A 23558-nucleotide genomic window follows, 5' to 3' on the forward strand; every position below is an offset into this window, starting at 1 on the left:
ATAGTTACCAGCCTCAGGGTGACATACCCCCAAAGGCCCCCCCAGGAAGGATCAGTCCCCCCGACCAATGCATTCCCCAGTCACAAAGGATGCCAGAAGAAGGAGCGTGAGTCCTGCGGGGCAGCTGCCCCAACTCCTCCTTTGGCGACACCACCAACTCCTGCTCCCTGCTGTGCCCAGCAAGGCCTCATGGCAAACAGCTTCCACAACGAGGGCCTGGCTTCTGCTGTCCACAGGTCAGATACAGCACTCCCTCCAGCTGTGACACAGGGTTGTTAGGTCCTCACCACAGCCCCTGGGGGGGATTCAGGCACCCTCTGAACAGTTACCTCCAGGTGCGCCGGCCTGGGAAGGGTCTGCAATGTCCCATACTTCTGACTCAAGTCTCAGGCAGGCGTTACCTGCTCCGCACCTTTATGACCAATGGGAGACCTCAGCACCAGGTAGGCTGCACCTATAGAATCCCCAGGAATCGCTCCAATTCTCAGGGAACTGGCCCCTGGGACAGCCTGGGTATTATGTGCTGCATCCATATAGTTGCAATTTATGCCATTTTGGGTAGGATTGTGTAGGATACAGGGGAGAAAGTCTCCCAGCCAGACAGGAGCTCGGGCCTCACATCCTGTTGGCCATGTTGCCAGCAGGGAAATATATGTTTGCTCCCACCTGGTGGGGGCAGCTTTAAATCTCCCACCGGGTGGGAGCAAAAATGCTTTCTCTGTCTGCAGGCATATGGGTGGGAATGGGAAGTCTGCTCCTGGCCTGTGGGAGATTTAAAGATGTTCCCACTGGGTGAAAGCACACTTCTGTTTCCCTGCCCACACCCCTGCAGGCAAAGAAGCAGAGCAGATAATGTTCCCGTCTGAAGGAAGCATGCAAAAAACATCTGCTCTCTCTGGGCTGCAGCAATACCAGGTCCCACACTATGTGAGGAGCTGACTGGGGCAGTGGGGGCCCTAGAGCTGCCCCCGTTGCCCCAAATTACTGATCGATTGGTTCCCCGGATTGGCCCTGGGGCACCCACCTATTAATAAGGCAGGCCCCAAGGCATAGGATCCTTGGGGACATAATTGTCTAGGGGAGGGAGATTGCATGGCCCAGGCTCTTTGGTCAAGCCCTGTGCGTAATCCACCCACAGGCTGCCAACTCTAGGCCATGCACATCCTTTGGAATGCGCTCCATAGGGTTGCCCTTCGTACCTAGGGATCCTATATTCCGTGGACCAAATATATATTAAGGGGAAGGAGGCATGCAGCCCCGCTCTCAAAACTTTAATTGGCCCAGGGGACCCCATCCCCTAGGGCCAAATTCAATTATAAATGGGAGGGCTGGCATGAGACCTCCCTCCTGCCTGAGCCCTACTAGGCCCGGGGACCCCATCGCGTGGGGCCAAATTGAATAAAAAGGGGAGGGGGCTGTGGGACAAAAATACATGTTTCTTTCCCATGTAGGCCTCCGAGTGAAATTTTGAAAGACTGCACTGTGTATCACTTCCATTGGAGGGAGAGACAAAAAGGTAAATTAACATCACATGTGGAATAGATAACTTCCACTTGTGAATAAAGATATGATTGTATGATCTGGGCCTCTCTGCAGGCTCACTCCCAGATTTGTGCTTTCTGTTGCTGAACCCTTTTTTATTAGCATTAGGACTCTATGTACTTTTACCCTGCTATGCAAAGGTAAAGTGCTTGGTAAAATTGATATACAACTGGTTAGGACATTATGAGGGCCAGATGGATGGGTAGAGGTGGAGATAATGCACAGTGGGAGGGCCAGTAGATCAGGGGTTGCCTGCTGAAGGAAGAGCACCTCAAGACTGACCCTGTGAGGCCACTTCTGAACTGGAGGTCCTATCTGGGCTGTCATCGGGACAGAGGACAGAAAACCTGCACCAGACAGCCTCCTGTATGACACAGACAGAGTTTGTCATACTGGAAGGAGGTGGTAGCTTCCCCTGGAAGTCCCAGCGTGCAGGCCAGCTGCTCAGCCAGAGGGAAGAGACTTAGGGATGGGAGGCCAGTGTCAGGACACCAACCCTGAGATGGCTGGAGGAAGAGTAGAAGTAGGGTGTTTATCACCCTTGGCTGTCCCCCCCACTCTAAGGATCCTAACAGGTCAGAGAAACCTCAAGAGCAAGCAGGGAACTCTTTGCCAGTCCCAAGTCTGGAAGTAATGCCTGCACAAGGCCCTTGCTTTGGAGCATACACCTGGCAGTGGATGGCCCGGGGCATGTCACTTGACACTGACTGCTGTCAGTGACTATTCTGATTGTTATCTTAAAGGGTAGAGATTTCGCTGAGTTGGAGACAGAAGTCTGATGCAAAGGGTAGAATAGTCCAAATCACCTTCTTGCCCATGGGGGTACTGTCTGCCTGCTGGGATGTATATGTGAGCAAGATAAAGTCAGTAGATTCAGAGATTTAGTCTACAGATGAGGAGAAGGGCTCCCCATGGGATGTGTAGTGACCCACAAGGATACTGCCAGAGGGGTACAGATAGGCTTAGAATTGCATAGAACTGACAGTTATCCACGTTCTGTCATCAAAGCAACAAAGCCCTTCAGAGAATCGATTAGTCTATCCTAGCTTTTGGCTGGAGGGGGTTTTATGTTGTACTTGGCCCTTCCTGCAGGTTCCCCCACAGATTGTTTCCTTCTGTTGCTAAATCTGTTTTTGTTGGCATTAGGATTCGGTCCACTTTCTCCCTGCCAACCAAAGGTAAGGTGCTTGTGCTCCCTCACTAAAACTTGGTAAAGTTGGTGTACACCTGATTAGGACATTATATATAAGTTGCTACCAAATGGTACTACACATACCCAGGGCCTGTATATTAGATACTATTAGTGGGACTCAGGCACTCATTGTGCTACACCCTGAGTTAACACTGTAAAACAAGCCTATAAGCCTGCCCCTGCAGCCTGTGTGTGCAGCTGTAAACTCCCATTTCAACATGGCAAAATAAACTTTTATACCAGGCATAAATCTTTTATCTTAGCACTTAATATAAGTCACTGCTAAGGTAGGCCTTGAAGGCTTATGTGCAGGGTGAATGATATTTAAAAGGTAGCACATGTGTGTTAAAGTTTTACATGTCCTGGCAGTGAAAAACTCCTAAAATGTTTTTTTTTTTACTGCTGTAAGATTATGTCTGCCATTGACTAACACTAGGCTACCATATTGCAATTAAAAAGTACTAACTTTAGTATGGGCAGATAGAGAAGTGATGTTTCTACTTAAACGATGTGTAATTTAAAATCCTCTTTTAATGATAAAGACATATTTCAAGTTACTATTCTGAAAAGGCCAAGTTTTCATTTTTCTGCCTTTACCAAATATGCCTTTCTGACATTGTCCAGGGTTACATTACTGTGAAAGGCTCTCCTGTGGTGTTTCATCTAATGCTTCCAGACATGGAGACAAAAGAACCCTAGGTGTGAGGCCGGGTGGTGCTCTCTTTAGCAGGATGTCCTTGGGGGGTTTACTAAGCCTTCCTGAGCGTCAAAGTATAGCCTGAGGGCTTGCCTGTCTTCCTCCTGACTTCTAAGGGCTGTCTGCCCTGCCACTAACAAATGCAGATAACACCTAGGCCCACCTGCCCTTTGGTCCCTAGACAGTTTGGAGCCCACACCATGACCAGGGAAGTTTAGACATTTCCTTCTCACAGGTTGGCATTGGGGATACATTTACCACCTTTAAATCCTCTCATCAGACAGAAGAAGAACTGTCCTGCTGTTGGAAAGACTGCCTAAATGTCGGAAGAAGGAAGTTTAGGCCTGTTTGCCTTAAACCCAGGTTACCCAGAGTGACTCCAAGGGTCTGATGGCTGACATCCTGTGTTAACTACAGGGACACAATAATCTTCCAGGGGCCTCCCTGCTACTTCCTATCTGACCAGCACCTACTGCACCTGCTGGGACCTACCTGAGCCCTGCTGCTGGCCTCAGCTGTAGTAAGTCCTGATGTACAAGAAATACCCCCAGGCACTGGACCCTTGTCTGACATCAGTGAGTGATCCTCCTAAAGGCAGGGTGAAGGTCCTGGAGTTTGGCCTTCTTATGACCGCGAAGTAATCTTTTCACACTGAAAATCGACTGCCTGCAACAACCTCCAAAGTGAATTCACCAGCAGGACCTGCTCTTCACACTGACAGTGACCGTCCACTATGATCAACCAGCGCAAAGCTCTAGCAATGACTGGTTCTTAGCAGTTCAGCAATGACCTTCTGCAATGCTCAATCTGCTCCTCGCAGTGAAAGTCTCCTGCTCACAGCCTCAGTTAATGTGACTGGCTTTGCTCTGAACTTGAAAAGGTAACACTTCAGTTAGACTAATCTGCTCTCTGTATCAAACCCGTGCTCCATTGCGGTTGACCTGAACGTGTGAGCTTCCTCAGTCCAATGCGACCAGATAAACGTGAGCGGCGATTTGTCTGTTTTTTTCAGTATCTCCTGTTCTACTAATTGGGTTTTTGTGGCTCTGGTATAATTTTATGTATTACAATTTACACTACTTTTCTAAATTGGTTTGGGATTTTTCTTGTGTTGTGTTTTCAGTTTCTCATTTTTTGAGTGATGCATAGATAATTTACACATTGTCTTTAATTAATCCTGACATTTGTGCCACACTATCAAAGAATTAAGCACAAGTTCTTTTTGTGACTTTGGTGATTCTCCCTGAGACGGATAGTGTTTATTTCCTGAGTGGGTCTTTCAACCCTTCCAATTTCTTACAGTTATGATTCAAGTGATGGCTAGCAGGGCCAATACAGGTAAATGAAACTTGATATGTAATGTTTGGTGGATCATTCGGAATCAATGCTTTTGTTTCACATGTCACTGGGATAACTATTTCACTTGATTTCCTTTTTGTTACCTTATGACCATCATCTCTATGTTCATTTTCCTGTTTAACAGGTCAAACTCTTTTTGGATATAATTTTAAAGTGCAGTTGACATTGACTTGCATGGGTACCAGTGCCTGTCTAATTCTATGGGAAGCAAGAGGACTCGAAGAGGCCTACACCTGTAGAGTGGAGAGGTGTGTTGATTTGGGAAATGGGACTAGTGGCTCAAGAGGCAAATTCTAAGTGGGTGTGATCTGGACATGTGACACAATGATGTCACAGCTAGTTAATGTTTGAGTGATCAGTCAGGCAAGGTAAGATAAGGTAAAGAAAGTTTTTATTATTTAAAGTTATTTAAAGCAAACATAATGCAGCAAAAGCCTATGAAAAACATTCAGGATAGAACAAAGTCAGATGATGTCTCATTTAGTTCAGTCATGCATATATCTATTGACTTAGTTCATCATACAAGTGCATACACTTTGTAGGGGGTTATAGGGTGATAGGGGCCTGTGGCGAACGCCTCAAGTCATATGGCGACATAGACCAGAGACTAAAGTACAGACTGCAATCAGAATGAATTTGATAAGTGCATATTGCAATGTCCAGTGACCTGTGGTTTTTGGCTTACTCCGGTCCTTGCTGTCCTTGAGCAGCCCGCTCATGAGCCAGTTGGTATTATGTGCAGAGCAATTTCCTATGGCTTCCTGTGTCTGGGACACAGGCCAATGAATAAAGTTCTGACTGTAATCAGATTGAATTTGATAAAGTGCATGTTGTAGTGTCATGTGGCATGTTAATTTTGGCTTGCTGTAATCCTGACTGTCCTGGAGTACCCAGTTCATAGGCTAGTTGGTGATGTATGCTCAGCAGTTTCATTTACCTTCACAAGCCCGGATGATTTCTATTTGACCAGCAGAATTCATTTGAGATGGAAACGGGCCAGCCATGCCTATACCTGGTCGGTTTATGTCCGCTCTTGCCGGGCCGCTGTGTGCCACGGGTAAATGTGCATGTTATGTTATGTTAAGATAGTTTATAAAGTGCACAGCTACCCCAGCAACAGGGCGTCCCGGCGCTGAGCAACAATAACACAAATACTGCAAGAGAATCCCACACAGATAAAAGAAGCAAGGGGGCAGGATGCCCAAAAAATAGAAAAGGAAAGCTAACTGCGAGAACAAATGGATTTTTATCGCTTTCCGGAAGATCAGATAATTATCCATGCTCCGGATATGAGAAGGAAGGTCGTTCCAGAGCTTAAATGCCAGTGCATGAAATGAACGACCACCAGCACGGGCCCTCTGCACGTGTGGTATTGAAACCAGGTTTTTACCAGCAGAGCGCAGATGACGCAGAGGAATGTAGAATGAAAGCAGGCCCAACACTATGCCAGAGGAGGGAGATTTCAAGATCTTAAACGCAAAACAAAGAGATTTAAACTCCACCTGTCTCTCCACTGGTAGTCAATGTAGCTGCCAAATAATATTATAGGTGGAGCAACGACGGGGCATGGCAAGAAGCATTCTTACGGCGACATTCTGGACCCTCTGAAGTCTTGAGATCTCGGCCTTTTTGACCCCAAGGTAGAGCACATTGGCATAATCCAGTCTGGAAAGGACAGATGCTTGCACAATGGTCTGCCGAATAGAGGGATCAAAAAAGCCCAGCATGGGTCTAAGGCAATGTAGAATGCCAAGACAGGTCACCGCCACCCTCTTACTTTGGGTTTGAAAACTCAATGCTGGGTCAACCCAACATCCAGGTTTTTCACCACCTTTTTGGGAATAGGAGGGGGTCCCAAAGAGGAGGGCCACCAGTGCCCGCTCCATAGCTCATGATCCTAATAAGGATAATAGGGTTGCCATTAGGGATGCCATTAGTGATGCTGTTTTGAGTTAATGTGAAGCAGATATACTACCACTGTTAGCATCCTGCAGAATATGAGCTCATTACTGTAAGTGCTTCCCTGAGGAATTTCACACATCTGGCTGTAAGCTGTGTGTCAGCTCCACTCAGACATGCAGTAATGGCATTGTTGCATTGTATTATGTCCAAGTGTTGGAATCTCAGCTTCAAAAGTAGCACTTTAAACTTTTTCAACCGGGGCAAATACAGACCACATGCTTCAATGAATCCTTCTTAGAAGTACACATTCAGCATTTGTGTTCATGAGAGACTTTAAAACGCCCAAATTTGTATCCTTTTAGAGGAATTATCCCATATCTCAGCCTCATAAGCTCTTTTTTGAAGGCCAGATTCATAGGGCTGGATAGATATATGACTTTTCCTTGTTCTTGGTACAAAGTCCCACAAAGATCAGCATGAGCCTTTCATGAAAGCTCTTGCCTTTCTTCGTCTCCAAATTTTATTTTTGTGATTTTGGCTAGCATTTTGGCGGTTAACTTTGAAGTCAGATTTTTTTCCAAGATATTCTGGATCCCACTGGAGTTTTTTGTCTCGGGTGATATGTCTCATCAGTTCTTTGAGGGATCCTGTATGGTCCTCCTTAAGTTTTCCATAGTGTCTCAAAAAACGAGCTTTCAGCATCTGCAATTGTTTAAAGATTTTAAATTCCAGCTGTATTTGGAACAACAGCGCGGCATCAGGGAGGTTGAACAGACATCTGTAGCATCAAGTTTGGGCTTTATCCAGTTATATGGAGGTCTGGTCTTTAAAGATCAACGAGCCAAATGTAAGAGTTAAGATGAACTTGGCATCATCTACTTTAAAGTTTTCAGTAAGATCTTGACCACACCTCTTCTTTGCCACTTCTTAAGCTCATTGTCATGGACAGGGTAATTTCTTTTAGGCTAGAAAGCTGTGTTAGATGAGATCCATGCTGATTCGAGTAAATGGCAAGGTATTTTAGGCAGGATACTTGCTCCAAAATCACATTGTTCATAGAAACTTTGAATTTGTTGGTGGGATTGATGTTTCTAGCTCCACATATCATGATTTTCCTTTTGGCATGATTAACTGCTAGTTTGTTTTCCTCGCGTTAGTCTGGGTCCCTCCAAAGATCACTGAAGCCCATGTGATTGAAAAATAATATGTTGTCTGCGTACTGAATGCAATGAATGTGACGCCCGCAAATTTTAAAGGAAAATAGGGGACTGAGGCAAGCACGTAATTTATGTTCACCAGCTTGAGGTTGAACAGAAGTGGGGCTAGAATGCATCCTTGTTTTACACAGGTGTTAGTCTAGATCATATGGGTTGTTACTCTATTGGCCAAGATTCTCACTTTCAGCCAGGTCCTGGTGTAAGGCTCCTAATCGCTCTCAATAGATTTTCTGGAATGCCCCAGTTGGACAATTTCTGCCAAGGTCTCCATCTGTCCACTTTATCAAATGGGTTGGTGAAGTTGATAGATGCGACATCAAGAGGAGGAGTATCTTTGATGTTGGCGGTCTTGATCAAGGAGGAGAAGATGATCAGGTTATCCATGGTGCCATGGTTCTGCCTTAATGCAGATTGAGTGATGGGTATTAATGCCTTCATATTAGACCAATCCTCTAGCTCCTTTTTCAGGATTTTGGGAAGCATTTTCCCACAATGTCAAGTAGGGCGATAAGCCAAAAGTTGCCTGCTTTTTTGTGTGCATATTTTTTATTGATTGGAGTTAATATAGCACCTCTACAGCTGTCCAGAACTTCATTCCCCCAAATGTAGTTTCTGAAGAGCGAGATTAGCAGGAAGGCCCAGCCCTCTGGTGCTGATTTGAATATTCTAGTAGGATGGCCGTTTTGTCACCTGCCCCTGCTGCTCGAAAAGAGGCCAGCACTCATGTGATAATTTTTACTGGCCAATGCTTCACCCCAATTCATCTTGTTTTCATTAAGGCAGCCAGATTATTCCACCCGCAGGGGGTCAGGGCCGGGTCCTTCTTCAGTAGAGTTGTATAAATTGGTGATATAATCCATCCACTTAGCAGCAGAGATGGCAGGTGGAACTTTCGAGTTATTTTAACTAGATTTTTTCTGGACTAGTCTCCAACATTTTGCTGAGTTTTCTGTTTTCAAGGCCTCAGGATTTTTTTTATTTTGGGCGTGGATTGAGCTTAGGAAAAGGGAGGCTCTCCCTTTCCTGTGTGCCCCCTCTGTACCGTTGGCACACTTTCGCAGCCCTCTACCCAGATGGTATGTTTAGGCCTCCCCCTGTTGGTACTGCGGATCAGGCTACGCCGTTCGCTGAGCTCTTTTTGTATCATAAGCTGCGTGCGGCATGTGCAGTGCTCTTTGGGATGGTTTTCCTGCTGCTCCCCCAACATTGCCTGCTTTGGAGAATATCTTGAAATCGCCCTCCCCTAGCAAGCTAGTTACATGCTTATATACCCAAATGCAAAACACTAACGCGGTAGTTAAACACAACTCTCTTCAACACTGGAACAGTGATCTATCCACCCCGCTTGCAGAAGAACAATGTTGATACTGCTGTAGACAGCGCACTGAACTTTCCCCTAACGACAGGCTTCGCTTGATTCATTTTAAATTCTTGCACCGATACAACAGGACACCGATCAGCCTATATCGCATGAAACTCAGGAAGGATGAGGGCTGCTGGCGCTGCAGATACGCTCCTGCCTCCTTTTTACATGTTGCTTGGGAATGCCCACGAATTGCTGAATTTTGGCTATAAATTTTTACTGCAGGGAACCAGATTGTTGGCAGAACTGATGCTCCCTCCCCGGAACGGGACCTCCTGGGCTTTGTTAAAGATACACTACCAAAACATCGCAAACTACATGCACTCCTTTTATTATATGCTAGACGACAGGTTGCTATTCGCTGGGGGCGCAGGAGGGTACCCAGTTTTAAAGATTGGCAGACTGATGTCACTTATGGTCACACACAACTTAGCGTGTTTTGGGAACTAACACCCTCATCTTGGAGGCCACGTACCATATGGAAACCATTCTTAGACTGGGCCCGCAGTCAGCCAGTTCCTCCTGACCTCATCTCCACTGAAGACGGTTAGCTCTGAATTGCTCATCTATAATGTTGCAATCTACCTTGACATGATATGGTTTCTGAAATATGTACGTTTGATATGATGTGTCTGTTTACACCTTCTTGATTTTATACCCCTGATGATTCATATAATATTCATGTCCTACCTGTTTGAAATTGATGACTGTGACATTGGTCCATTTATTACTGAATTGTACACGTTGACCACTTGATGTAGATTTACATGCTTTGTACTCCAATGTATTGAATCAATATGTCTCCTATAATGCTGTGATGTCATGCTGGCTAGTTGTGTTGGAACCTGTAGTTCCTATGTTGCATCATTGAATGTAAATGAACCAACACAAAAAAAAAAAAAAGGTTTCAGGAGTTTGATCCATGCTGTTTCTCATCTTGCCAGGCAATTTCCCATACTTTTGCTGCGTAGGACTTCCTTGCATTTTGGATTTCCTCCACTCTTAGGGAGGTGGCTCTGTTGTTACGAGCTGATCTCAGGAGCATGTTCAGCTGTTGTCTGAGATCTCTCAGTGTCGGGATACAGATTCCGGGTTACATGCTTCCTACTGCATAATCCTTATTGACGAGCTTGTCCATTAACTTTGCCAGGAACTGCAACCAATTTACAGGCGACGGTGATGATTCCCGGGCAATTTGTTGTAGGGCTTCCCTCAGTTCTTCCATGCTTACAGATGAAGGAGTTGTCAACCATTTTGTTCTTTGAAACCTACTGACACCGTCCTCAATACCAATTATTTGACTTTGTGGGAGTCTAGAAGTTGCACTGGAGAGAATACAAATTAACCTTGAATGGTCACTGATCAGAGTGTGCTGGGCCAGGAAGTTACTTATCTGCAGAAAATGCTTCCTTGCTAGCCAGATCTAATTGATTACTGTGGCACATGAACTCGTGGTATATGTGCAGGATGTGGGTAGATCCAGGGCCCCTCTTCCATTGAGGGTTCTGAGACCCAAAATATTGAGAGAATGGCCATTTTCTCACTAGCCTTGTCCTTTGTTCTCCCTGGGATAATTTCAGGGTTGGCCCAAGTGTTATCTCCTTCTTGTTGCCATGTGGGAGGCTCCGGTGTTTCTAGCAGAACCATGTTGAAATCTCCCGCCAGGACCCACATGTTAACATGGTGTTGTTCCCTTTGAGTTTTGATGGTTTTTAAGGTTGCTCTGGTGGCTATTTTTGTCTTTAGGTATTTGGGATTTATGACTGAGGGTTCTATTCCTGCCATGTGCTGTGATTGAAGATATTGTTTTCACAAAATTATAGCCCCATGCCACTTGTGAGGACTCTTGCTTTGAGCTCCAAAGTATGAAGACTCTTTCCAAGGAGTGTCCCCCTTTGGTCAACAGTTTATCTGCTGCCGAAAATTGTTTGTGGTCCTGCCAGGTTGTTGTAGTCAACCGCCAGGTTTCTTGAGACAAATGATATCCTATGTATAAATGTCTTTCATTGCGTTGATGTCATCCAAGAGGGTATTTAGACCACGAATGTTCCAAGAGCAAATTTGCAAGTCACTATTGTGTATGAGGGGATTAGTGGTGTTAGTGTTGAAGTTTTGTTGCTAGGCTCCGTGATTTGTTGATCTTCAATAGGAGCTGGGGGCAACTAGCACACTCTTTTGTTGGTGACATGTTCCATTGTGATTAAAATTGGCTCTACTAAAATTGGGGTGAGTCCCTGGTGCAGTAGAGGACACAATCTTGCTGATGATGCTTGTGGGTATTGTTTGCCAGAAGCCAAGGATTTTTGGGCTTTGTCACATTGCTTGTGCTAATTTCCCATTCTGCCAAAATTATGGAGTGACCCTGCACCTACCTTTCTATCTCCGCATCTCGGAACCGCACCTTGATTGCCTCCTTAGGGCAGTTCTTTTTTACCAGGAATGAATGCAATGTATTCCAGGTATTTGGATTTCAGTGACCCCCAAACCGGGGACGGCTGAGAGACGTTTGAGTAAAATAAACCTATTCAAGTTATCTTTGTGCCCACTGGAGATATATTTCAGGTCAGAATATGAGGGTCACCTCCAGGCTCTCTGCCTCCCGTTGTTCAAAAGCTTGATCTGCAGGGGCTTGTGGAGTGTCCAGGATTAGATTTCTGGGCCAAAGTCCCATGCCACAGTATTTGGAGCAGGATCAGCAATTCCCAAATACTGTGCTACGTGCTTGTGCACCATAGCCATCTAATAAAGAGGGTCAGGTCTATCTATCCAGCCCGGACCAGGTCTGGTTTCCACATTGTTAACTGAGGGGTGTTTCACCATATGCCGTCAGCAGTGGAGGTGTAGTTGTATCGAGGCAGCTAGACAATGCTGTCTTTTACCATATTTTTTTGTTGTGTGAATTTCCCCTCACTATTCATTCGGTTGGAGCTTCATTATTTTGGGTGTTAACTGATGTTGGATAACCCCTTTGTCTGAATTTCTCCACCATGGTAACGTGAACTGCTTTGATAAAGGCCATTGTTGGTTCAAATCCGGCTTCACACTTTTGACAGTTGGTTTTTGATAAGCAGAAGGCATGAAAACAGTACGCAAATAGGCATGGTCACCACGTTTATTTGTTTTTGTGACTGTTGGGTATAGATTAAGAATCATTTATCAGTTTGCTTGCCTTGTACCCTTATAGACATAATGCCTGTTTTTTTCTATTTTTGTAGGAGTAAGCCCTTGATGAAGGGCTTAGCCCAAAATGCATTGGGCACAGTTATGTTAAGGACATAAATGTTTATTAACCCAGAATCAGGATGGATTCAATGTGATGAACATGAATGTCATTTATGAAAGGAAGATGAAATGAAATAAAATGTCACTTGATTACCTGAATACATATGGCAAATTAATTTTCTTTGAGCGCTGTTTGGAGACGCTCCCTACTAGTTAGGGATAGGGCTACTAAGTTTGCTTCTATAATCGGACATATGGGAATCGCCTACTGGTTGGCAAGTACTTCTCAAGCACATAACAGCCCACATCACAGTCAATATTGTTGGATAACATTGCCATCTTACTGGTAGGCTGAATAAGACAGTGCATACATAGTAGGTGTGGGCCTTCATAATTGATTTATACTACATGGCACATGCACCACACAACCCTACAAGTCACACATGTCAAGACCACCTACGCCACTGTCAGTCACATGTACATGTGCATAGCACTGTCAAGCATTACCGTCCATGACACTCTAAGGCAAGGTCTCTAACTCATTTCTATGAAGTAATGCAAAGTCAGCCGGCATGCCCTTCATGGCCTCACAGATATGCAGTTAGGCAAACCAGAACAGAGTGCAGCATTGCCTCACCCTGCGTTAAGGATGTGTTCCATGGACCTTGCAGTGACTTTTCCCGTGCAACATCAATGAGTCAAGTCAAGTCAAAAACCACTTTATTCGATTTAGTTAAAAATCATAAAAGCATACTACAGCAAATAAACAGATCGAATACATGTTAAAATTTACATACAGTACAATATATAAAAACAGTAAAAAAGTTCAGGTTAAAAGAAGTCAACATGTGCAAAAAAGCAAAAAGTACCACATTCCTCATAGTCCCCATAATATGGCTCATAATTTCATCTAAAAGGGGTCCGAATTGTAAAGAAGGTCATCATGTACAAGAAAGCGAAATATACCACGTCCGTCAAAGTTACCAAAGGATAAATCACAATTTCCTCTTCCTGATTCGTACAGCAGCAACAAGGTAATTTGCTACGCTGAACATCACCAAGGGCGTATCTAGCATTTGCAAGTACAGTAAAGCTGGTTTCGCTTGCATAAAAGCTTTCTCTTTCAACAGAGGTATCAAATACTTCTGCCTTGGGACATTATAGAGGGGACAGAACAGCATATGGTGCATATTATCTTGAATAGAAAAATTGTCACATTTACATACAGGTGCATCCTCCGGCTTAAACCAGCCCTGTCTGTCACAGAGTACCAAGTAAATCTGGTTAAAACGAAACTTGACTAGGAGCCACCTGTGAAACGGAATGTTAACTAGGCTAAGATATGGTTGAATTGCCGGACAAATAATTGTCATATAATGTGCTCTAACCGTAGGTTTTATTAACTGGAGTTGCTCTCGCTCCAGCATCTTAAGCTTGTAAAAGTTTTCCTTAACCCAGGCTAAGTCACCTTTTTTTAGATCCAACGGGGAGGAGAAAATCTCCGGGCGTCCAAGTTCTGTTGAGCACTTTTTGATATATGACAGCCAGGCAATATCTTTGTGTTTGTCAAGTTTTAAACAATCCATCAGAATTTTGTGGTTAAGACCTAGGTTGTTATTAATCCAGACCCTAATCCACAAAAGAATGGGTGCCATGGAAAGGATATCAGTGATGTACCTTACTCCAAGCTCCTGATGGACAGAAAAAGTGGCTGTTGACAGAGGAAGTCCTAACACAGAACAAAAAAACTTATTAACCTCTGTTTGGATGGTATCAGTTTTTACATAGCCCCAAACACCTGCTCCGTACCTAGCTATTGACAATGATTTTGCCCTATACAAAGCTAATAATGCACCACTTGGCTTCCCTCCAAGTCTCCTTGAGAAGCTCAAGATGGCATTAACGGAGCTCCTCACTGCTTTAGTTTTTGATATTATCTGAGGAGACCAACAGCCCTTATTGTCGAAAATTATGCCGAGGTAGGTGAAAAACTTTAACATTAGTGATCACTTCCTCCTTACAATAAAAAGGTTTAGTAATGTTTTTAGCAGCCCCAAAAACCATGACATGGGATTTAGAATTATTGACCACAAGTTCAAGAGAAGACATAAAGTCACTAAATGCATCTAAAAGTCTCTGGAGGCCAAGATGTGTTCTGGCTATTAAGGCGGCATCATCTGCGTACAGGAGCACTGGAATGTTAATGTCTCCTGCACGTGGTGTATCCACACAGGCAGCCAAAAGATTCTTTTCCAGAGAATTTATATACAAAGTGAACAGCATAGGGGCGAGAATGCAGCCTTGCCGCACACCCCTTCCTGATTTAAACCAGGCTGTACGATGTCCCTCTTGGTCCATTCTAATGGAGGCCTTTAAGTCCTTGTGCAATTCAGCTAAGAAATAAACCAAAGGGGGATCCAGACCCATTTTTAATAACATGGCCCACAGCTTCGCTCTGTTTACTAAGTCAAAAGCTGTGGATAAATCCATGTAAGCAACAAAGATTGTCCCCTTTTTTGCCTTTGTATATTTGGAAATTAACATGTGCAGATTTAGGCATTGGTCCTCAGTCCCTCTTCCTTTCCGGAAACCATACTGGGCGTTGGACAAAATGTCATTATCTAATGTCCATTTATCAATTTTAGCCAACAATACTTTACCCAGGATTTTCATAGAAGAATCCAACAAGGAAATAGGGCGGTAACATTTGGGGTCACTTCTTGAACCTTTTTTGAAAATTGGGACAATGATTGAGCATGTCCAGGTATTAGGGAAACCCCCTACAAGTACATGATTAAACACATTCCTTAATATCGTGGCCCACATATCCGGGTTTGATTTATAAAAATCTAGAGGAACACCATCGGGTCCCGGGGCTTTACTCTTGGCAGAGCCAATTATCGCAGTCTTGACTTCAATATCATTAAAATCTAGATTTAGTTGCATGTCAGAATAACAGGGTATATGGAATGTTTCATAGGCTTGGTTACTCCCATAAATGGCTGAGAAATGTTTAAGCCACTCTAATTCTGGTATATTTACCTCAAGATCTAAATTGCATGATTGAGCAAATAAGGGATTATTTATTATAGACCAGAATTTGGAGCTATTTTTAAGGGTAGTTGAGTCCATTAAAGCTTCCCAGGCTTCTTCTTTTACGGCTTTTTTACGTGTTTTTACCGCCTCGGAATATTTTTTCCTTAACTGTGCTACCTCTAGCTTATTTCTAGGAGAATGTTTGAGCGCTGCCAGCAAGGCAGAATGGGCTTTTGAGCAAGCATGGTCGAACCAACCAGAGACTGGGGCAGGTCCCCTCTTTGGGCTAAGTGTAAGTTCTTCTTCCACCTTGGCACAGATAGCCTCAAAGGCGGCGATTATCTCTTTACCCCCCCTTTCCGGGTCTCTACAGGTCTGTAGTTCCACCGTCATGTCTTGTTCAATAAGATTTAAGAAATCATTTGGGCAAACTTTACACCATTTTAGTCGCCTCCCTTGATCTTTGCTCTTAACATTCTTCACAGAAGTAACCAACACAGCCCTTTTGAGCAGTCCAAGCGACCCATCCAGAGTTAAACACACCGGGTTGTGGTCACTAAAACCACTTTCAATTGCATTATAAAAATGAACATAATGGAGGAGTCCTGGGGATAGAAAAATATAATCAATAATGGATTCACTACCCCTCGCATTATATGTAGCCACACGATCTTTCAAATCTGAAAAACCCGGTTCATATAAATCATTTACAGATAAAAGATATTCCAAAGCTGATCCCTTCAAGTTATGCTCAAAATGAGGGGGACTCGTAAGGTCAGGCCCATTAAAGTCTTTGATCTGACAATGCAAACTACATAAATGAACGTTAAAATCGCCCATTAAAATAATTTGAACAAAAGTGGTTTGTTTTGACAAGTACTCAGCTAAAAACGTATTTAAACTTTCTAAAACAAAATTTGGGGGTCCACCCAGCAAGGAATTATAACAATTAATTAAAACAAGCTTATTTTTGTCTGGCTGACGAATTTCTAAAGACTGGAAATAATGTGACGAACTAGTCAGTTCCCTCACACTTCCAGCTATATTAAGTGAAACCAGTAACATCAGGCCGCCTTTGTCCCTTCCCACTGTGGTACACTGAGCTTTGACAAAAAAAGACGAATAACCATCCAGCCAGAAAGTATTATCCCGTGCCCATGTTTCCTGCATGGCAACTATATCATATTCTTTTAGCATACCCAGCCAGATTGGGTCATTTTGTTTGGCACGTAAACCCGCAATATTCCAAGACAAGATCTTAATTTTTCTATTACCTAACTCTGTTGTAACTTCCCCTTCATTCGATGTAATAAAACCTGGGGTAATAGTAATAGCATTGTCTACCAGGGCATTAGCTAACAGATTCGTCTGATGGGGCTCTAGTCAGTCCATATTTGCCTGGTTAGCGAGAACCGCAAATCTATTTGTAAGGGGCAAATTATCTATGTGCGCATTCGTAGTAGAAGTAACTACGCCAGCAACCCTTGGTTTCCTAGTCACCCATTCATTCCCTTGGAGTGGAGAAAGTTGTCTACTCTCCACCCCACAGTTGTTTTTTTGCAGCGGCCTGCTGGACCCTCCTCCCGCTGTCAGAAGAACGGGTGGATAAAAGAAACCCAGGGGCATGGCGCGCACACCCTTACCTAATGGATCCAACGAGGATGCATCCCAAAAAAGACGACTAACAACATCACGGGATTTAAAATTGACTATGACACAGTCTCCTGCCACACATTTCTTTGTTTTCCCCACCCAATTGACCCTTCTACACATCAAGATATTAGCAGCGATGTTACCTTCCCCCGAACAATTCGCATTACACCATCTTTTTGTGTGATCAAACAGCGTTTCATATTGTTCCACCTCCCCTACATCTAATTTGGGCACATTTACCAATACCGCTACGAAGGGAGTCGCATCGGGGGGCAGATGCACTGGAGGTACTCTACCCATCCGTTCTCCCGGGATATGACGTGGGTTTTCCAATAAGACACGGTTTGGCGCTGTTTGCGGCAGAGGCGTATATCTACCATTTACAACTTTCCCAGTGCTTGACACAAGGTCTACAACAGGTGTCTTTATAACGGGGACAATAGGCGGGTCTATTTCTATAGGGGTAGAAACCTGTGGAACCTGGATGCAAGTCAAAGTTTGTGATGGCATTACAGGGGGCTGTCTATCTAAGAACTCATTAATGCGTTCACATTTGTTGAGCAAAGTGTTAACACAGTCCTTCAGAGTCTCAGTTATATCTGTTGCAATCTGGATTAAAGCGGATTCAAGTCTTTCTGAGAAAAGTTTTTCCAGAAGAGACGAAAAGCCCTCCTCAGTAATGTAGATAGCATTCTGATCCCTGGACTGGGAAACAACCATATTTTCAGTAGGACCCATGTCTATAACGGGTACAACAGTAACTGGGAACTCCGGGGAAGGTAATCTTGTGGGGGACTGCGCCACATTAAGATAACATGAGTCAATAATTATCCTCGGCTCCAGTGGAACACAAGTGGAAGGCAGGGTATTCGTAGAGCATGAGTCTGCTGATGTAGTTTCCAGACCCAACGCCTGTTCAGAGACCTTAATTTGGGAGGATAGTTCGTCAACTTTGGAAGTCAAGTATGTAATTATGCTTGTAGTGTACTTGGGCACCTTGGCCTTAGCTTCGCCCAGCACTGGAGTTAATAATTTGCGCTTACCCATGATGATAGAGCTGTGGCCCGTCCCGTCCCTGGTCGTCCTTGGACGGCCTTAGACGGCCCGCCCTCTGCCCGGGCTCCGCCCGGCGACGCCCGCGCGCGTCCGCGAGGCGGAGGTAGCCGTCTCCTTTTGTGCGCCTCCAGGCGCTGACCACAGGAAGTGGGCGGTGCAGTGGCAGTGGACCAGGCAAGCTGGGAGTTGTGGTCCGCTCCTCTCCGCGGCCACAACGTCAGGGACCCAGCAGTGTCAGGGCAGCTCGGCGTCAGGTGACTGGAGCAGCGAGACCCCTCGGCGGCCGGTCGGCAGAACAGGTGAGACCCCCGCTATGCTCCGGGAGCCGTCTCCTTTTGTGCGCCTCCAGGCGCTGACCACAGGAAGTGGGCGGTGCAGTGGCAGTGGACCAGGCAAGCTGGGAGTTGTGGTCCGCTCCTCTCCGCGGCCACAACGTCAGGGACCCAGCAGTGTCAGGGCAGCTCGGCGTCAGGTGACTGGAGCAGCGAGACCCCTCGGCGGCCGGTCGGCAGAACAGGTGAGACCCCCACTCTGCTCCGGGAGCCGTCTCCTTTTGTGCGCCTCCAGGCGCTGACCACAGGAAGTGGGCGGTGCAGTGGCAGTGGACCAGGCAAGCTGGGAGTTGTGGTCCGCTCCTCTCCGCGGCCACAACGTCAGGGACCCAGCAGTGTCAGGGCAGCTCGGCGTCAGGTGACTGGAGCAGCGAGACCCCTCGGCGGCCGGTCGGCAGAACAGGTGAGACCCCCGCTATGCTCCGGGAGCCGTCTCCTTTTGTGCGCCTCCAGGCGCTGACCACAGGAAGTGGGCGGTGCAGTGGCAGTGGACCAGGCAAGCTGGGAGTTGTGGTCCGCTCCTCTCCGCGGCCACAACGTCAGGGACCCAGCAGTGTCAGGGCAGCTCGGCGTCAGGTGACTGGAGCAGCGAGACCCCTCGGCGGCCGGTCGGCAGAACAGGTGAGACCCCCGCTCTGCTCCGGGAGCCGTCTCCTTTTGTGCGCCTCCAGGCGCTGACCACAGGAAGTGGGCGGTGCAGTGGCAGTGGACCAGGCAAGCTGGGAGTTGTGGTCCGCTCCTCTCCGCGGCCACAACGTCAGGGACCCAGCAGTGTCAGGGCAGCTCGGCGTCAGGTGACTGGAGCAGCGAGACCCCTCGGCGGCCGGTCGGCAGAACAGGTGAGACCCCCCAACATCAATGAATACCTCACACATTTTACATATCTAAGGATCAATGACCATGGGACTGTTTGCAAATAGTGTGAAACCCAAAGGGAGTTGAAATTAGGATAAATAATTACATGTCACTTTCACATTTCCAAATTCTATGAGTCCTGCATTCCGCATGACACATATAATGAATAAACTGCATAGATTGTTTGTTTTTAATGCAAGAATATGTCCCTTACAGCATAAAATATTTGTGGACACAACTCTGACACACGTGCACCATGGTGCAAGGGAGTGTATGTTGATGCTAGTCACCAATATGTGATGGTGCATATGTGGATGGACCATGGATTTGCTGTATGTTACTAATATGGCACATTCCAGCCCTTCCCTTTAGATGCAGGTCAGTGCAGCAAGTTGACATCCTCTGCTATTCTGGGGCAACAACTGATAAATGAGCCCCTTTGTATGCATTCATTTATTTGAAAGATCCTCACTAATGCTACACTATGTCAAATGATGTGTGTAAACATTGTGTTAAAGTAAGGGCCTCCCTTTCTTTTGTCTGTGTGTCCACAGGTAACTCCCATGTTCATGAGGCATGTGATATATCCAAGACCTGTGAAACTGAGAAATGTAGTCATATATTAACCTTGTAAGAGTGTGAGTACCATGCTACATTACATTAATCATCATATACACATATCCCATCCTATGTGCATACTATTTTGTGGTGCACAAACCACTTTATCAGTACTCCATTGCTCCAGACGGTGCACCAAGGTACAGCCTCATGCACAAAGTATATTTCCCATGACAGGTAACAACTGATTCACCTTGAGAATAATGTGCCTGTCTTGGAGCAATGCTGCACATTGTCTTCCAGTGCAGGCAGCAAATCCTGAATACTGAGTCATGTGGAAAATATGTACCCCAAGTAGTGTGACAGTGTAGTGTGCTCAGTGTAACAGTTGCACTGTACAGTGCAAGAACTCCCACATAGCTCAAACCCCTTGTGTACTGTCAACATAGTGGACACAGTGAACTGCCATGTGTACACCATCAAGTTCTACATTGATATCCACTCACTACCCTCACCATGGCTTTAGCTATTGAACAACAGTGACTCCAACTACCACTGCCAAATATGTGAGAATGAAGTCCCCAACATCACCGGCTCCAGTTACAGGTTGAAAAACCAGGCATGAATCAGTTCAGAAATGGCATTAGTAGTCAAAAACAAATACAATAGATGAGTGTGAGAGATTTGTCCCCTCAATGGCTAATTGGCCCTCCATACAGGTAAAGAATCATCACCTCCATGGCACTGCCTCTCACTAGTCTGAAAAATATTAAGTGAATCACAGAGGACAGTATACCGGTATATGTAGTTACAGTGTCAGTCATATCACATTTCTACTTGCGTGTATGCCACACAATGTCAAAGCATTTCTAATACAGTAGACAGAGTGCATGAGTCATTTAGGACACATTACAGAATGTACATGTATATGGGGCCTATGCATGCAATGACTATTTACTAATTTTGCAGCTGACCAAGGATATGTTCTGCAGCCTTGGGTGATGACCTTCTCATAAACACCCACAGACGGAAGTCCAGTGGAGGTACAATAATGTTCTAAGCAGGACCCAGCCCATAGTAGAGCTACATTCTGCGTACTCAATTCCCACTTCAGGAGTCTGGATATGTCTGGGGGCTGATTGCTCTATTCGACACCAATGGTATGCAAAATAGTACTTGTTTGCTGCATATTGGACAATATTTGCGTGAGGACAAATGTACCATGCGCTGATGCCAATGAGGATCAGGAAGTGCCGGGTGATCAGGATAATGAAGATGAGGAGCCATATCAAAATGGTCCACCAGTAGCAGCAACACTGGGGAGGGACCATATACTTCAATAAATGTTCACAGATGAATGACTGACCTTCATGGCCCCTCAGGGCAGTGGCGAATGGTCCACTATGACACGCCTGGGGGTGTGTGGGGGAGTGATGGAGGTGGTTAGGGATGACTGAGGTGGGGCTGGGATGGGGGTTGGGGGGCAGCTGAGAATGGATACTAGCACGGCACCCACTCACAAACTGCACCAGGACTGGAAGATCGGGACGGCCGCAGACAAAGAAATAGACTTTACTGTTTAAATGATTCTGTTTCTTACTAAGTACACTGGGGAATGCCAATATTTAAGATTGTTATGACACTTACTAGTACTGCATTGCAAGTTGGTAACACAACAATAAAAATTATGTATAAAAAAAATGGATGACTGACCTTCATGGTCACAATATTATGACTAAAGTAAACTATGTACATATATGAAAATAACTATGTGAGCACTACTAGTGTGTACGCATATTTACTTCATAGTCACAGTAAACATCTAAACACTCACATCACACCAGCTAGTAATTGCTACACAGAAAATGTATGTAGCTAATTGTAACGAACTGCACTAAACAACAACATCTGGTACATCCAAAATAGTGTGCAGGGCAATAACATGTGCCAAATAGTCCACGAATTCCAATCACAATGAACATCGTGTGCTTAAGTAGATAGTGTGCTGTGACTGTGTGTGTGTGTGTTGTACAGCTAGCCATTGGTATGGTCCATACTTGTGGATGATAGAAGAGTTAACTCATAGTATGATGACTGCAAAGTAATTCACAGAGTATGTGCATGGGAACAGAGTCCCAAACCTACAGTATACATATGCTTCATCAAAATCTTCATCCATCTATCATATCCATTAGGAGATCTCATATCGCACATACACATGCTACATACTAAATGCTGCCAGTGTAACAGTGTCTAACTAGTAACAATGTGGGCACACAACCCCCACTAGGATAAGATTCCAATGTGACACGCAGTGATGTAGCCTACTATGTTGGTGTGTTGCACTCAGATTCAAACAATGGCTTCATCTCTATCAGCACAGTCTTAGTGCGAATGTGAAGGCACAACAGCAAGGTTCAGTATATGAAACAACTGGCCATCAGAAATCGCATTAAGCAAGTTCAATCCTTTCAAGATGCATGCGCTGATACATTCTAAAATATAGTGTTGGAATGTGGCTGGAAAATCAAAGGTGAACTTCGTGTCTAATGGCATAGCCATCAGCAAACTTCAAGTAACCACACAACCTAGAAACATATTGTGATGTGTTTCAATGGCAAACACATTTGGACTGCACCTGCCTAGTTATGGCTAGAGAAGCTGGACACGTGATCCACAAATCATAGGCTGAGCTTGGTGTTAAAGACTATATGCATTCGCAATGTGCATAGGCCACACATATCCTTCAATAAACAAGCCATACAGCTGATGGTTGTGTACCACAACATGATATGGTGCGTGTTTGTGAAAGGTCTATGATAACTGTTGGTATGCAAATACCAACATTTCATTAATGTCACCACACATCCATACCAATTCTAGACCACCAGTCTGCCTCCTCCATTCCACTTACACTGTAGACTGGCTGAATCAGAGACTGTTGGTTACTCCCTGAGTGGGTACTGAAACCACAAGGCATCATAGGATAGCAATTTAGACAGATATGGGCCTAGGTACCACAGGCCAGTGAAGCTGGTGTCACCCCATTCTTGGACTATGTGGCAGCACAATGTTCTCAACAATATCCATTAGTCCATGCAAACTCAACATGTGTGGCTCATCCAGGACTCACAGCTATGGAGTAAGGACCTTGTGGGTGCATTATTGCTGGCTAACCCACATGGGTAATCAGAATGACTCATGTAAATGCATGAATGGAAACCTGGGGCTGACGAAAAGCCCCATACCGCCACCCAAATTGCTATCAACTTGCCTTATGCTTCTCTCAACAGACTTCCCTGCACATAAGCCATTTATGAAATAGTACTACATGGCCAATGTGAGCAATAGCATGCAGGGCACATGGAAACAGATGAGCCAAGGTTACATCAATGAATGCATCCTTGTTCAGCCTCTGCTAGGGATGTCTGACAAGTGTCGGATGGGGCCAGGTCCATGTCAGTCTTATTACCTGTCTCAATGTCAAACTACATGAGTGTTGCATGTGAACACCCACTGCTACACACAAGTAACTCCACCTTGATGCAGAGTGTAAGTGTGGTGTGATTCACAC

The sequence above is a fragment of the Lissotriton helveticus genome, chromosome 8 (genome assembly GCF_964261635.1).
Source record: "Lissotriton helveticus chromosome 8, aLisHel1.1, whole genome shotgun sequence".
Lineage (NCBI taxonomy): Eukaryota > Metazoa > Chordata > Amphibia > Caudata > Salamandridae > Lissotriton > Lissotriton helveticus.